This window comes from Mustela lutreola, chromosome 7 (genome assembly GCF_030435805.1).
Source record: "Mustela lutreola isolate mMusLut2 chromosome 7, mMusLut2.pri, whole genome shotgun sequence".
Lineage (NCBI taxonomy): Eukaryota > Metazoa > Chordata > Mammalia > Carnivora > Mustelidae > Mustela > Mustela lutreola.
Window position 1 is genome coordinate 145866642 of NC_081296.1, and position 14089 is coordinate 145880730.

Sequence of the window (14089 nt, forward strand, 5' to 3'; positions counted from 1 at the left end):
ATGAGAAGCTTGCCTGAGTTCTTGTGCATTGATTTCAGGATAAAGCTTCCTGTCCTTGGTCTGACCTTCAAGGCTCATGGCCTGACCCCTGCCTCTTCCCAATCTCAGATCCTACCATGCTCCCATCTAGCACCGGCAGTCTGAGGGGTTTCCTGAACATTCCAAGCTGCCTTGTTTCCATCTGTGCCATTTCCTCTGCTTAAATCCCTTCCTGGGCTCTGCTGTCCGGCTCCCTCATTCACTCATCTCATCATTTTCTCAGCAGGGGCAGGCAGAACGATGTTGCAGAATAGGGACCTGTTTAGCAACCTCTATGTGCCTGATGCCCCCATCTCCACACCTAACTTTGTGGAAGATCGAATTCATTAATGCAGACCAAACTTCTGCTAAGCTTCCTAGGACTATGAGTAAATCAGCAGGCACGGGCTGGCAGGCCCAAAGCCACACATGGGCCCCAGACGTGGATTGCTGGGCCCCCTGAGTGTTTAAAATACTCGAACCCATTGCTGACATAGACAGATCGGGCGATCTCATAAGAGGAATCTAGGTCTCTAATTTCTGTGGAGTAAATTGAGAGCGTTGGTCACGTTGAGCCCATAATCGTGCGTGGCTACCGCTGGCTCTGCTCACGTGGTCACCATCATCTCCATTCTGCCCTGGAGTCTTGCAGCTGACCTCCTTACTTCTAGAAAACACCAGTTTGGCCCCTGGAGGTGTTTGAGTTTAAAGTCCTCCCAAAGAGTTAGGCAAATCCCTGAGGTGGATTTCTTTGTACACACTCGTACGTTGTGCACACCTGGCTGGGGTCAGGCCTGTGGCCCATGCCCAGGATACAGAAGCAAATGAGCTCAGGCATTCAAGACTTGTTGTGGATTCAACCTCTTCCAGGAAGCCTTCCCCGATATATCTGAGTGGATTGGAGACTGCAGGCCAGGGACTGCCCAGAGCCCTGAGCTTCTTTGTCTTTGGTCACCACACGGATGAAAATGTCAGTTCACTCACCAATTTTTCAGTCTATCATATAATCCTATGTCACAGCAATGCTGTCTTCTTTATATTTAATTCCAGGGTCCTCCACTGGGCCTGGCAGGAAGGCCACCCCTGGGCTCGTTGATCTCATGAACGGATGGTCAAAAGAAGGAACACAAATAAAAACTGAACATCCAGGACGCTGCCCCCTTCTGTCTCGGAACCCGGGAGGCTGAGTGAGTTCTGCCTTAAGCTGCTTCCCTGCTCCAATATCCCATTTCCAATTCTCTGTTGAGAAACATCAATATTTAGATGACTGTATTTTCTTTCCAAATGCCCACAATATTTTATGTCCTGATAATATTTACGGGTTGTCCTCAGAGATAACTAATTGGATTTGCCATCCAGCTCACGAGGAAAACGGATGGGGGATGGTCCCTCATTACTCATCCCTGGAGGCTGTAGCTTAGATGCCCAAACTTACATCGTCATGACTCAGAGAACACCGAAATGGTGTGGGAAGGAATAAGGTCCCTGCTGCCATCCTGGTCTTTCTTTCCCATTTACCACTTGGACAGAGCCATTTGCATCTGAATTGAACCTGAATTAAAATTTCAAGTTTATGTACTGCGGGGTATAAACAAAGAGGTTCCAGAAACATCGGTGGGGCCACAGAAGCCAATCCCTGCGTTTTCTGTGGAGCGTCTTCCTCTTGGGCCTCACAGTCCTGAGGTGACCTATTTCTTGTCCTCCCGAGGCCCAAGACACATTCTTGCTGCCAGTATCCCCCTTAAAATGAGAGCCAGGGCCGGGAGCATCATTTTGAGCGACTGACGAGCTCTCCTCACGCCTGTGCCCCTTTGCACCGCCTCCCTTTCCACACACATTTCATCCTCGTTCATGTGCTTTCCTTGCACTAAGTTCTACTTTATTTTATTTGTTCTCTTTGTTGGGGGGGGGCGATAAAATTTGAAATGCTGCGCTTAGACATAGTTCTTGTAGTCTCTCTTGCCCACGGGGCTCATCTCTGGGGGACTAGCGGCCGCCCAACTGACCTCGACTTTTTCACTTTCCTGGTGTGTCTCCTGTAGTCTGTCGGTGTCATCAACAAAAGAAGGAGGGGAAGAATGAGTGACAGAAGTCGGACTGTGGCCCCCGATGGACGTCCAGGCCAGCCGAGCCTAATGACTGCTCTCACCACCTCTATTACTTTAATTCTCACAACTCTGTGTAGCAAGACTTCTTCCTGTTATTCCTATTGGTCTTTTATAGATAAGGAGAACAGAAGAATAGAGAAGGAACGTGACTTCCCCAAGGTCAACAAGAAGTAGACCGAGGACTTGAACCCAGGAAAAATAATCAGTGCTCATCAAAGAAATTCTAATAATCTGTCGTGTGTGTGTGTGTGTGTGTCTAGTACAATTGGTCGTAAGGTAAATATTGTAAAGCCAGTATTCAAACTTTTGTCTCTATGATTCCAAAGCCTCCAAAGACAGTGAGATGTAGCTGCTTACTTCCTATGTGGTAGGCGACACACCACGGGGACAGACTGAGCTTTTTTTCAGCCTACAAGTTCATGCTGTTGAATTGTTTGTCAAACTCCCACGGAAAGGGTTGGAAGTAAAAACCAAGTCTAAAACAAAACAAAACAAAAATCCCTCCAAAACCACAAACAACAACAACAACAACAAAAAGGGCAACAACAACAAAAAACTGTGTACATTTGGAGGTCGTACATTTGACCGCCAACATAAAATTCTCCCGAAGCAACTCTTGGCCAGCTGAGAATGAATGGGGTTCTGCGTCACTAGACATAATGAGGACTCCAGTAGGCAGGATTCTAAGATGTTCCTGGGATACACAGGATACCTAAATGCCTTCTCTGGAATGGGGCAGAACCTGTGTGTGCGATGGTTGTCTCTCCCATGATGAGGTTACATGGCAAAGGTGATGGGACTTTGCTGATGTTATTAACAGTCTGCAGTCAGTTGACTTTGAGTTAGTCAAAAGGGAGATTGTCCTGCCTTGGCCTGTTTTGATCAAGTCAGCTTTGAAAAGCAGGGAGGTTCTCCTGTTTGCCTATTGCCATGCTGGGATAGGGACTTCAGAGGAAGTTTTATGAGAAACATCTGGCAGACACCCCCCCCACACGACGAACTGAATTTTGCCCCTTTTGGAAGGTGACATAGCTCCAGCCAACACCTCGACTTCGAGTTGCTGAGACTCTGAGAAATGGACACAGTTAACCTGCCCCCAGGGAATCCGTGAGTAATTAATTTGGAGTATTTTAAGCCTCTGAGTTTAGGGTAATTTGTTACACAACAATAAAAAAGCGAGTGGGGGATGCATCAGCTAGTTATTGACCCAACACTGCCAAGTGACAAGCAACCATAAAACCATATGGCTTACGACAAGAAGCTCTACTGCCCATGCATCTGCTGGCCGGGACGGCCCTGCTCCTTTCCTCCAGGACATGCATGGTCTTCTTGTGGGAGGGGCAGAAGAGTCAAAGGACAAGCAGCAACCTGCCAGGTCTCTGAGACTCGGGCCCAGGACTCACATGCTGTCACATCTGCCTCTACCATCTTGACCAAGGCAAATTTGATGGCCAAAGCCAAAGTCAAAGTGTGGGGTCCACTGCACCCCTGATGAGGTCATAGAAGCAGGGAGGGTGAAGATTTGCAGCCAGCAACACAATCTGGCACAGTGAAGAAATGACAGTGGTGACAGACATATTTATTGGTGGTGGTTAATGGGACCAATGGGCCCTCGACTTGCCCACACAAACATTGAAGATGAGCAGAAACCATATTTTGCTAAATCTGGATTCAGTTAACACCGGTGCAGCTCACCTGGAGGAACTTCCCTCTACTTCCACGATCCTCAAATTCTAATCAAGTAGTGGAACCTGGGAGTATGACTTCTCAAGAGCACGAGTGCCGCCATTTCTGTGAGTTGCATGTAGGTTCCAACATGCTTGCATCTGGGGAGGGTGCCTCCTTCAGGGGCAGGGTTTACGCAGCTCTCCAAATTCGGGGAGGCTACAGACCAAAGACCTCACCTCAGCCTCTCTGCTGATATGGATGAGGAGAGGACGTCCAGGATGAGGACGGGCAGGTTCGGGCGGGGGGGGCTCGTCCAGATGGCATCTTTGTTGAAGCAGGACTGCCCTCATTCATTCATTTATGCGTGTATGCTCAGTAAAATGGAAATTTGTACTGAGCTCATCGTATGTGTCAGGCTGGGTATTGGACCCCAGGGTTGGAAATGCAAAAGTGGCACTGTGAGGGTCCGTGAGGGATGGCAAAAGTGCTGCTTTGGAGATGCCTTCTGAATTTCCACTCTCTCTCTCCATTCTTCTCCGGAGAGCTGTGCCTGTCCTGGGAGTCCGAGCCCAGGCAAACCATAGCCCCCATGGGAGACAGCATCCTGCCATCTCCCAATTGCCTAGGGCTGGCCCTCATGGGCCTGGATGTTGGCTTAGGTGCCGGGTTCTCCAGAGGCCTGGAGAGGGAGGCAGGGTTTGCCCCAGAGTCTCTGGGCCCGGGTGTCAGCCAGTGAGATGTGAGGGCGGCCGGCTCTCCCAGCACTGGTGTAGGGGAGGGTGCTGTCTTGTCAGTCAAGGCACCTTCATTTGTACCCTGTGATTACTTTTCTCTTAATTTGTCTTAGTGTCTCTCCCTCTTTGACTGCTGATAGCTCAGTTTCTGCCAAGCGGGAGACAAGAACCCGAAATGAACCCAGAACTTCTGCGATGTAAGGCAGGAATTTAATTTAACAGGTGTCTGGAGAATCCTGACAGCAGGCCTGGGACTGGCCAGCCTCTGTCAAAGGTGGGAAAGTTAACTTCCCCGACTACATTGCTGCCCTCTGCCAAATGGCCAAAGCATGGCCATGGGATTCTTTGGTTCTCCAGAGCCACAGAAGAGATCAGGTTCATCATAAAAATAGCAGCAGCAAAGGACTGAGAAAGGCTGGGGAAAGTAAGTGAAAGAAACACGAGTTAATTCTGAGAAATGCTCCCCCCCACCCCAGCTCCTTCCTGCTGCAAGGCCTGTATGTTTGCTGCTCCCAGTCCAGAACTCAGAGCCCTGGTCCCCAGCAACGGGGTCCGAGCTCTAAATTCACCCCAACCACCCAGTGGCCCTACCGGATTGCCTGGCCACACTCCCTGCTTGGCACCTCCTACAAACTCAAGTGTCTCACTCTCTTATTTGTTTGCTTCTTTATTTTTTATCTTCTTCCCAGCAGGACATAAGCCCTCCTAGCAGCGGATGCTCCTAGAGTGGATGCTCTGTAATTATGTGCTGGGAGAACTGAGGATTCAGGTTTGCTTCTGGGGGCTTGGAGTTCCCAGACCAACCTTGGGAATCTTCTCCTTCAATGTCTCAGCACCTCCCTCTCTACCTCTTCACCCGGCCCTCTCTGCTACACCCCTGCACACATCTGTTGCCACTAATGATAACCTAAAGAAGGTAGAAATAAGACCTATATCGAGTGCCAAACCTTCACAATTTTTTTTTTTTTTTTTTTTTTTTTTTTAAGGAGTGGAAGAGGCAGGACTGAGCCATGATGAGCGGGAGTGTTTCAAATTAATGTCCGAGGTTTATAGGGGCCGTAACAATCTGTTTATCTGTCTTTACCGGCCTCATAATAGGCAGCTAGAGGGTCAAGATTGGAGCCTTTAACATCCCATTATGTGTCCCAGAAAGACTTCTGCCTGGTCATTATTGTTTAATTATACCTTCTTCGTCTCCCTGTGGCTTTATGGGGGCGACAGAGGAGGCTTCAGAACTCGCCAGTGACGGAGGGGCCTGCCTTCATGACCGTCGGGCACCCCTCCTGCGGTGGCCGTCACTGGGAGGGGCAGCGGTGTAGACATAGGGCAGCAGGGAAGAACCAGTGGGGTCCCAATCTTCTTTGCAATTTGGCAGAAAAGCCGGCATTCATCATTGTTCTGTTGGTTTTCAGAATGACCTTTCTGGGTGCTTCTTTTTAGGATTTCCCTCTCTTGTTCTATCTCAAAGTCTTTTCCGTGTCTCCACGGCTTTCCTGGGTGGCAGGATGGTGTCCAGAAGGAGGGCTGAATGGGTACTCCACATCCCCGCACCTGGCTATGCCTCAGTTTCCCTAGCTAGGAAAGCAGGGTGGTGACCCCTACCTTGTCTCCCTTGTGGGCCCTTCGGATGACCGAATGAGATGCTTTGCAAATCGTGAAATTCGACACTGCAAGTTAAAGTCTGGTGAAGGCTAAAAAAAAAAAAAAAAAAAACAAAAACAAAAACAAAAAAAAAACAAATAAAAACAGCATTCTTGGCAGTCAGTGCGTCCCTGGGTGTTTGTACTTACCCCCAGGAGCCCATACTTTTTGCAGGTGATGCAACTTTCCTGGTGCTCTCCCACAAGATCGCACACCTAGCTCTCCCTGATTGATTATACTTGATTGATTAGCTGATCATACTTTGTGTATTCATCCCCTGTGTTCCCCAAAGGCAGAGGTTGAACCCCTATATCCTCAGAATCCAGCCGAGGGCCTGAAACTCACCATGTGCCCTGGGATGGGCAGAAACGAGTGCCCCCAAATTCACATCCTGAATCTCAGAACATGACTGTATTTGGAGATGAAGTCTTCACAGAGGTATTTAAGTTAAAATGAGGTCTTTGGGGTAGCCCCTAAAATCACACGACCTTTGCAAGGAGCTGTATGTGTTTCTTTCCTTGTAAGTGATGCCTTTCGTTTTACAGAGGAGGACACCGTGACCGGGACTGATTCAGGCACTTCTCCAGGTAACTGAGTGCCCGCATCATTCTCTCCTGAGCATCGCCTCCTGCAGACAGCTGCCTTTGTGAGGTAGACTCAAGTGGGTTTCTCAAGGGGGCCTCAAGATTAGCATATCTCCAAGCAAAGCGTTTGTCTCCGCCGCCTGTCACCTCCTGTGTTTCCTGCCACCTTCAGTGGGATCTCCATCCAGCCAGCATCCCTCCATCGCAGCTTCCTCTCCTCGGGTCCCCATTACAGGTGCGGCAAATCCAAGTCCACCCCGGTGCCCGCTTCCCCACCCTCCTCCCACCGGCCAGCGCCATCCACCTGGGCTTCAGGTCTCCTTGCTCCCTCCCGGGCCCCCGCCAACCCCTTTCATCCCACTGTGACGCGTTCAGAGCGTAGATCTGGTGAAGTCCCTTCCTTGATTGGATGGAGCCATTCAGAGGTTTCCCATTTTTCCCACAGATCATTCTTCCTGCTACTCTCTCCTCTGGCCTGTCCTACGTCACCCTTCTACCTACGAACGCTACCAGCTGCTCCAGTGCTCTGTGCCTTCTCCGCACATGGGCCATTTTCTCTACCTGCTGCTGTACTTCTCCTCGCTCTTTGGTGTAATTTCTCAGAATTAGGAGAGCCTTTTTAAACATGACCCAAGGTCCAGAGCTGTAAGGTAAAGATGGATACATTTTATTTTTTATAAATTTCAAACTCCTGTTTTGTAACATGTGTAACATACCATAGACTAATTTCCTTAATATATAAAGAGCTCCCATAAATCATTAATATAGGAAAACAGTCCAAAGGGAAAAATAGAGAAAAATGTTAGACAATTCACCAAAAACAAAGTCCCCAAACACACAGAAATGACTATTAAAAAACAGTTTGTCAACTTTTTCATTATAAAGAAAATGCCAAATGCAAATAAGAAGGAGAGAAGGAAATTTGTATACATTATGCATGTAAGTGGTAAATCAGTACATCCTCTTTGCAGGAAAAGTTGGTCTATAGGTATCGAACTTTACATGATCCATAGTCTTTAACCTGCTTCCATTTTAGCAATTTGGCTTTCTTTTGTACTGACACATAGGCATCATAATGTGCTTTTTGTGGTTTTGTTTGGGATTGTGATTGATTAGAAACAACTTAACTTAGATTTGTAGATTAAATAAAACAAATGGGATATCATGCAGCCATTAAAAAGAAAGAAGCAGATATACATATGTACTGATATGGAATGATCTTGAAGATACATTTTAAGTGACAAAAGAAAGGTACAAAACAGTGTATCCAGTGTGTTATTATTCATCATTGAGAAGTAAACCTTTTTGGAAGAAAAATGGTAGAGATGGGAGAAGACTGCCTTTGTGTTATTTTTGTTTTAGTTTTCATTGAGCACTGTGCCCCTTGTGGGGTTTGAACTCACAACAATGAGTTGAAGAGTCACAGGCTCTCTTGACTGACTAGCCAGGCACCTCTGTACTGCTGAGTTTTGTTTGTTTGTTTTTTTTTAAGATTTTATTTACTTATTTGGCAGAGAGAGAGATCACAAGCAGGGGGAACGGCAGGCAGAGGGCGAGGGAGAAACAGGTTCCCTGCTGAGCAGAGAGCCCGATGTGGGTCTCGATCCCAGGACCCTGAGATCATGACCTGAGCTGAAGGCAGAGGCTGAACCCACTGAGCCACCCAGGCGCCCCTGTACTGATGATTTTTTAATAAGTGATTTACTCACTCTAAAAAAATTAAAATTGGTACAAATTTAAAATAACATATTTAATAACATAAACCTGCATTATATATATATACACACACATAGGTGTATATATATTCTATAACCATATGAAATAATTCACAATTATATTGCATATGGTATCTACAATATGGGCTTACCATGACTATACCATGTTATAGAGTACAGCTATATGACCTAACTACGGCAAATGTCACATAACATAGTGATAGTGATGTCATATTATATATACACATATGCTAATAATGATATAAATACAAATACTTATGTAAGTATATTTATTTTTTAAACATAGAAACTAGAGGGAAATATGGTATAAAGTATAGTGAATTTTTTTTTCTCGGTGGTAAATCTAAAGTAATTTTTATTATTTTTAAGCTTTTTATATGTATTTTGAAAATTTACATTGTACAATAAACACACTTGTGTATATTTATAATCAGCATAGATTGCCTAGGTGATGTGTTTAGTTTGCTCACTCTTTCCTTCTCTTATTTCCAAACTGTTTTAAAAAGCCTAATAATATAATTATATATTGTTATCTAAATAAAATTGTATTTCTAGCTAGCAAACCCTTCCACATTTATTATTTTCCCCTTTGTGCCCCCTCAGTCTGGAGGTAGCCAGAATCCGCATTAGAGCTCCCATTTTACAGATGAGAAAACTGAGTTCGATCTAGTTTAATGAGGGGGTGAGGGGCGAGGTGGGGCCTCTTGACCCACTTGCATTTCTGGCTCATCTCTTGGGACTCTCCTGATCCAGGAGCCTGACCCTGCCTGGCCCTCCACAGTGGGACCATGGAAGGACCCCTGCCATTTAGGGCGTCCAAGGGGAGATCTTTACAGTGAACCTCACACAGAAGGATCCCTCCTGCAGCTTCTTCCCTTCTCCACTCAACAGCATGTGTTGAAGAGCCGGGATGGAAGATGAAGTGTAGGAGCGGATTGTACATCAGAGCAATGGAAGACTGGGGAGCACACTCCTTTTCCTCCCTCCTTCTTTGTGGCATATTTACTTGTCTTCTTTCTGTAACGTGGAAAGTCTTGAATTTCGGACCGTGAGCTTCTCTATTCAACCTACGCTGGTCACATTCCCGTGTGAGGTTTAGATTGGGGGCTGAGCTAATCTCTTTGCCTGCATTGTGGCATTTAACCTTTCCAGACACCCTGAGAAGAGGGCTTTGTCCTTACCCTCAGATCATGGCGCTTCCTGCTCAGAGCTCTGCACTGTTTTTGCATTCCCACTGTCCTCAGAGCTCCTGCATGGTCCCCCGCTACCCAGACCCTGCCCCAGCCCTTCCTATTTGGTCCTTCTGCTCCAAATGCAGCCTCGGATCCTACTCTCCGGTTCGTCCTGAAGGTGCCAAGCAGGCTCTGCCCCCAGGCCTTTGAACTTGCTCTTTCTTCTTCTTGCATTTCTTTTCCTCTAGAGGGACATGTGGCTTCTCCCTCTGCTTCTTCTTGTCCTTATTAAAATGTCATCTCTCCTAGGAGAGCTTTCTTAATCACTGCACACAGAAACTTACATGCCACTGTGGAACTTCTTAGGATTCCAGATCCCCTTCATGATTTTTCTCAGTGGCATGTGTCCCTGGGTGTCGTAATCTTCCCACCACACCCAACAAAATGAAGCCCCACTGAGACAGGGACTTTCTCTTTGTGTTTCTTGCCATCACACAGGATTGTGCAGAGAGGTTAGGTGTGACATGGATTCAAACCCCTTGAAAATTGGTGCTGTGGGGCACCTGGGTGGCTCAGTCGTTAAGCGTCTGCCTTCGGGCTCAGGTCATGATCCCAGAATTGTGGGATAGAGCCCTGCATCGGGTTCCCTGCTCAGCGGGAAGCCTGCTTCTCCCCCTCCCACTCCCTCTCTCGATCTGTCTCTCTCTGTCAAAAAAAAAAAAAAAAAAAAGAGGAAAAAAAAATCTTTAAAAAAAAAAGGAAGTAAAAAATAAATTGCTGCTGTGTGCTAGAAGGTGTGCCCATTTCCGAGATCCCAGCTTCCTCTGACCTCGGATTCCTGCTGGAATCATCTGGACCATTCAGTTCCGCCTTTTCATTAGACACTATCTCCTGTCACAACGTGAAGTATTCTAGTGTGACTTACTTTCTTGATAAACATTTCTTCAGCTCCAGCTATATACCGAACAACTCAAAAATCGAAAACTGTGCCTTAAAAGCAGAGAATCCATGGTACCTGGATATCACCCTCTTGTCTTAACCTTCCACCTTGTCCCCAGGATGGGACCGGTGGGGTGTCAGCCCTCGGTGAAACGGAACAACAACAGAAACCAGTCACTGAATTACGCACATTTAATAAGTCCAACGGGTACCAGATGCCTGTAGGTTAATGAATTAGGAACATCAGTTTCTTGGTGCAAATATGCTCCCAGCTTAGTTAAGAAGCTCTTCAGTTTGAATTTGTTTGGATGAAAACAAGATGATTCCAAATTTCTGTGTAAATCTGAAACCAGACAAGTTTCACACAGTTGCACATTTCAAAAAAAAAGAAAAAAAAAAAAAGTTCTGCTCCCGTTTGGTAAGTATTCTGTGTATTTGAAAGGAGGAAAAAAAAATCCCCTCATAGTTTCCAATCGCAAAATGATTCTTTATTTCCTCTCCAAAAACCTTTATGTGCAGTGAGCTTGCGAGTGTAGACTAGCTTCCCGATATGTGTGCGCAACTCTGGGACGGCGAGAGTCACTTTTGTGACATGTCAGCTCCGAGAAACACTGTGGAACCTGTCAGAACATTCCGCCCCACATAAATACAAAATGCTCTTTCTTACCCATGTCACTAGGAACCTTTATTCGGGGCTTAAAACCCAGCCAGGCCTCTATGAACCCGTATGTTCTGAGCTTTTTCTCTACACACACACACACATCTTTATCTTTCTGTCATTCTCTGTGTTAACCACATTCTTAAAACCTGGAGGTATGCCAATTTTTTTTTTTTTTTTGAAAAAGAAAAAAAATCAAAAGTTTTTTGGTAATTGAAATTCATGACAAATTACAGACAGTTTTTTCTTTTTTCTTTTCTTTTTCTTTTTCTTTTCTTTTCTTCTTCTTCTTCTTCTTCTTTTTTTAGAATAACGTGTTCTTAGAAAAGCATCTACTTACTGAAATGGGAAAATGTGGAAGTCGGGCATACTTTTGGATGTGAGGTATGCAATGTGTCATGACCCCTGGGTCGCTCTGGACTTAAAAGGACCGGTGTCTGGCTTCTAAGTTCCGGAAAGACACACATCAGTTATCAAGGTGTGGCGTGGCTATAAGAGAAAGCAGGTGGTCTTTTTGTTTGTCATCTGTGCTCTGCCGCTGATAGCAGGCGGCCCCAGGTAGAGCTGGAGGGAGTGAGTGTGGTTCGGGGGTCCTTGGTATCAGCTGATGATTATTTCAACAAGTAAGATGTGTTCCGTTCATGGCCAGATGCGCTGGCCTCTCCCATTTATCCCTGAAGCCAATTTCAAGAAAATCCTGCATTCTGATATAATCGATGAGTTAATACCCTAGGAAAGATTTTACGTCTCTATTTTGGTTGAGCATTTGCGCTAAGACTGATACTACTATTGCTTTTAAAAAATGGTTTTGATGCAGCTTGTCCTCAGAAGAGATGCCTTTTCTTTTTAAGGCCACACCAAGAATGTAACTTTGGCTTGTAATGGAGACCCAGGTATCTTCTCGTGACTGGTTAATTCATTACTACAGAACAGGATTTTAAAAGGTGCCTGTAGCCTGGCTTTTTGGGATTAATATCTTTGCACATATGTGTGTGTCTCTGTGTGTGTGTGTGTGTGTGTCAGTGGGAGCATGTCTTTATCTCAACAAGATATTCCAGATACCTCATTGTCATGCCCATTTATTTATTTTTAAAATTTTAGTTTTTAGATATTGTCACGTCCATTTAGATTTGTAGGTAAATATGTATATGTTTTCGGAAAATAAACTTTTTAAAGTTTTTTAATTTTTTTTTTTTCTTCCAGATTTCCCGAAGAATCTAGCAGAGTTCCAGTTATGCCACCTGGCAGGACTGGGACCAGGGCAAGGCCTGCGCCTCAGGTGAAAACTGTAAGGGGAACCCAAAATTCAGTCATCAGGAGAAACAAGCGTTTAATGTAATGTTTTCAAAAATCGAAATTAATGCACAAAAATCCATGATGAATAAAATACCTACATTTTTAAACAGAGACAGAACTGGTCCTATTCCCTGATCCTCAGAAGAGGAAATCCATATTCAGTCTTCTGATATCTCAAAGACCCTGTGTAGAAACACCTTGCAGGAGACTATGATCACAGATTTTTATTTTAGGATAAAATGGGACAAGCACGGGAGTTAGTTCTGAAAACCAGATCCTTCCTCCTTGCTCTTGAGGTTCCCAGATCAGAAGCATGAGCCTTCCTGGCTGAATCTGTTTTCCAGTCTCCGACAAATACTTTTTCTTCAAGCATCTTGCAGGGGGAGCTAGGGAGTAACACACTGCTGGAAGACACTCTTTATAAAGGGACTTTTTTTTGTTGTTGCTGGATGTTGACAGCAACTTTTGAGCGGGGCACAGAATGGGTGGATGGTTGGTAAAGGTCATTGTCAAGGACGGGGGATCAATTAGTATGCAGATCAGAGCCAGGAAGTTCAAAGGTATTGTTCCAATTCAATCACATTAGCCAGGGCAGAAATGAACAAACAGCATGACCTTAATCACCAAGACTTACCCATTCATTCGTGTGTGTGTGTGTGTGTGTGTGTGTGTGTGTGAGGTGTGAGAGAGAGAGAGAGAGAGAGAGATGTGTAAGGGTCTGGCTGACTGTGTGAAGATAGGAGAAAGCCGCCCCCTCCTCATTATTTGTGAAATATTATATATACATTTCTTTCCTTGTATATTTGAGGGATGATTTAATGGAAGGCAAACAAACTAGTCCGTTTTTCAATGCATGCCTTCACGCATACCCAGACGCATTAAAACGCCTTGGGAAGGAAAAAAAAAAATCTCACTCGTATAATGCCAAGGTAAGTTTTTCCCTCGTACTTGCAGACAATCCTATTCAAAATGTGCACAATCCTTTCAAGTCCTCCAAGTGAGAGGACTTGAAATTCCACATTCTAAAATACAATCTCTGCTGCCTAAATATAGCTTTCGACTGTGTGGTTAGAGCTATCATGGAGATAAATGAGGAAATTTTGAATTTTTAAAACATCACAGGAAGAAGAATTTTTTTCCCTCTCTCTCTTCTCAAAGGAAAACCCAATTATTTTCCTGACTTGCCGGTGTTCTGCGTTGGAATGTGGGCAAACCAGTAGCTACCACGCATTCCCCGTGTCCTTAAAAACAGCCAGCCCAGGAGGACAGGAACACAGACACATAATGTAAATAAGGCACACATCCCATCTATAATTATATCTACAGCACACATGAGATACTTTCATAGTTTGGGTGGAAATGAGGAACGACGTGGGGATTAGCCTCTGACAAAATGTGACATTTAAACAGGTTCACCTGGTTCTGAAACACTTTGCCTTCCTGTCGCTGTTTATCTGCGTTCACGTGTAACTTTGCTGCATCAATTTGGATAAACATTTGCTAAACTCAACAATGACTTCCATTGGAGTGGATTG